Below are 3,649 nucleotides of genomic sequence, written 5' to 3'. Positions count from 1 at the left end.
AGAAACAACCTCGACCACAAGGGATTTTAAACAACTTTCCACTATAATAGGCCAAAATAACTCTGATTACAACCTATTACTTTTCTCTCGATTCTCAACTTAAGTCACCCAACTCAAGTTCCCAACGACAGTTCCCAACAACTGACGTTTTCTCTCAAACTTCACTCGAAGTTCCTTTCTCTTTCTCTTTCTATTTCTCTTTCTCTTGCTTCACTCAAAGCTTTCTCACACTTACAAGAGTTCACTCAAACCCTTTTTCTCAAAAATACACTTTATAAAATAATGGAAGAGTCATAAACTCGATTAATGTAAGTATGAATTCTCTTAAGGAAAAGGCATTGACACTTTAGATAACTTAGGACAAATTAACTAAGTCAGACACAATTTTACTCAAATGAATTAGGCGCCTATTTATAAACAATTAAGACAAGACATGTTCTCCACTAACTTAGACCATTATCACATGTTCTCCGTGATGTTTCACTAGTACAGAAAAGGCGATTTGCGTCGGATGTGAGGCGCCCATTTGCGTCGGACGCAGGTGCGACGCCAAAGCCCTCGACGCAAATGACTAGGAAACTATCTGCGTCGGATAAGAAACGACGCAAATGGGTGGGCTATTTGCGTCGCACCTGTATACGGTACGACGCAAGTGGATCTTGCCAGCCCCCATTTCTAACCCAGCAGCCATTTTTAAGTGATTTGCGTCGCATGAATCACTTGGAGCGACGCAAATCAGGTATTTTTTGCTTAAAAAAAATGAATTTGCGTCGCATCCGTGATTAGGTGCGACGCAAATCAGGTCTTTTTTATTAAAAAAAAAATATTTTTGCATCCTTCAAACATCAGATCTAAAACAGAATGAAAATCTTAATAGTATTGCAAAAATTCATCTGTGTTGTGTCCAAACTAAAATCCAAATCATCCGTTTACAGAAAAAAAAAACTAAAAACAATACATGATTTACAGAAACTTAAGATGAGAAAATTACTGAAAATTAAAAAAGAAAATTACAACAATACAGAAGATGGAGCAGATCTAGAGATACTCGAGCACAATTACAACAATACTCGAGCAGATTATTTGTGAAATCAACAAATAATCTGATATCTTCTTCCTGTTTGGGCTATCAATTGCTGCTCGTGTCTCATACTCGAGCAAAATACCGAAATCTCTGAAATGAGAAAAGATAAAAAAAATCAAAATCCTAATTCAAGATGAGCACTAAACTGATGTAATTCATCGACTATGATTATGACGAAACGAAATTAGTAGAGACTTATTATTTTTACAAAAATCGAGAAAGAATTGAAATCAGAACCCTAACCATTCGTATTTCGCTTCGCCATGGATGTCAGCGTTTCTTTGAACGAAGATGGAGCAGATCTAGAGATGAACAAAGATGTCGGGGCGTTTTTCGTTGAACTTCACATCAAAAACTTCGCCGGAGAGGTTGCGTTCCTGCGTCGGAGAGAGAGAGGTTGTGCGCGCCGATTCTCGAAAACTAGTGACGAAATGAAACGAAAAAGAAAGAACAAACCGTCGGTGCATGAGATGGTGAACGAACCGTCGGAGAGAGAGATGGTGAACGAGATGTAAACGAGTTATTTGAAACGAACGATGAACGCATTCGTAGATCTGATTGAGTTCGTCGACTGTAAAGAAGTGGCCGGAGAGAGAGAGTTTGAGGAGAGAGAGAGTGTTTGAGGAGAGAGATAGAGTTTTAGGGTTTGAGAGACTGTGAGGAGAGAGGCGCGAGAGAGAGGGGAATTTTAGGGTTTGAGAGACTGTGAGGAGAGAGGCGCGAGGGAGAGAGGGGGAAAATGAAGAGGCGCGGTTACTTTTTAGGTTAAATATTTGGATGGGCCAAAATCTGCGTCGGATGGGCCATGTGGTCCGACGCAATTTGGTCTTTTGCAACACACACAAATACGATGCGACGCAGATAGCTTAGATGTGCGTCGCACTCTACTTCATGTGCGACGCAAATAGGGTTTTTGCGTCATTTCCGTTTAAGTGCGACGCACATCAGGGGACGCAAATTGTCGTTTTTCTACTAGTGTTTAATTAATTAATTAAATTAAATTAATTATTCCATGTCATCTAAAGCATCCACTAATCCACTACTTCACTTCATAAAAGAAGCAGTAACACATTACGTGGTTTTTGCAAAACTTGGAGAATAATTAAACTTATTTAATTTAATTAAATACTTGGAGGATAATTAACTTAAGCCACTAAATCCACTAACTACATAATACGTGTAGCAGTAAACCTTAGGCGTGTAATCTAGATTTTAGGAAATAAATAAATAAAATATTTCAGCTACTTTTTAGGAAAATATCTTTTTCAAAATCTTTTATAAAACCGGAAAACAGTTTTACAATTTAAAAATCCGAAACATATTGAAAACCGGAAATAATAAATTTTTCGAAAACTAAATCTTTTAAATAAAATATAAAAGGTAAAATATATATTTTAAAAAGATAATATTTGAAAATCAGTTAATTTAAAATAAGAAAATCTTTTTAAAATCTTTTCCTAACAAACTTAAACTAACTTCCTAAATAATGGGATCTTAGTCAAAATATCCCTAAAAACTCTAACAACTATATTGGGCACACAATTACTTAGGCGCACAATATTAGTCACTTAGAAGTTCCTAAATTAGTTTTAAGTCTTGTTCCCTAATTTTAAGTCTTGTTCCTTAGCCTTGTTCCTATAGTGCCAGGTCTGTTCCTTTCATGGGAACAGAACCAAGTTCCTTTGAGAATTCACCACGAACTTAATAAAGCTTTTACTCAACCTTAACAAGAAGATTAATAAATACCCTAATGTATTCTAATCTTCATTCCATGCTTGATTCTTCATCTCTCGAACATCTTTACTTCGATCTTGATTAATTCTCCGCTTTAATCTTCAATCAAGTATTCTCTTAGCTCGAGCATGAATTACCTTGCAACAACATAAATAAAATATACTATGTCTTTTGTGGTTAGGTCATCTTCAAAACTCAAGGGTCAACAATTTCCCCCTTTTTGAAGATGACAACAAAAGGCATATACTAAAAATAATTTTAACAAAGTATGTAACCAAGTTAAATTAAGTATTATAGACTCGTTATTTTATTTTGTAAAGTCGAAATATGAGAACATAATTCATGACAAAAAAAATTTACTCTGATTTGCCTTATCTTTCCCCCTTTGGCATCTTCAAAAACATAGTCCACGATTTCAAAAAGATGAATATTATTCACTAAACACATCACATACATCACCAAACTTGTAAGAAATAAGTTGGTTAGTATAAGCAAATAAAGCATTCAACTCTCAAAAACCGCAATCCAAGAATATTAGCCATTCATTTAGACGCACACATGCAAAAAGATCAAACTTAGAATTAGCAAATTAATAAGTTCCATTGTAGCATGATTAAAGGAGAAGGATAGAAAAGACAAATATTAAACAAAGTTCATGTTCCCACACAAAAAAAACAAAAAACGAGAAAAGTTTATGATTTAGGAGAGGGAGGTTGTTCTACTTCTTCCACCACATCATGAAGCTTTGCCATCACTTCTTGATGATTTTCGGCCAATGTATCATTTCCCTTGAGCACAATGTCTTCCAACTTCAACAATCTAGAGTTCATT

At 35.4% G+C, this 3,649-nt stretch overlaps 1 long non-coding RNA gene across 1 annotated transcript; it reads right to left on the bottom strand.

Moving 5' to 3' along the window:
* Positions 1-852: 852 nt before the first annotated feature.
* On the bottom strand, positions 853-1,669 carry LOC130592096 (uncharacterized). Its single transcript, XR_008970268.1, has 2 exons — positions 1,328-1,669; positions 853-1,174 (listed from the first exon to the last, which is right to left on the bottom strand). It is a non-coding gene; the product is annotated as an uncharacterized LOC130592096 (long non-coding RNA).
* Positions 1,670-3,649: the final 1,980 nt, after the last annotated feature.

This window comes from Beta vulgaris, chromosome 1 (genome assembly GCF_026745355.1).
Source record: "Beta vulgaris subsp. vulgaris cultivar EL10 chromosome 1, EL10.2, whole genome shotgun sequence".
Taxonomy (NCBI): Eukaryota; Viridiplantae; Streptophyta; class Magnoliopsida; order Caryophyllales; family Amaranthaceae; genus Beta; species Beta vulgaris.
The sequence above is the reverse complement of the archived record's forward strand: the minus strand, read 5'-3'. Positions and strand labels throughout refer to the sequence as shown.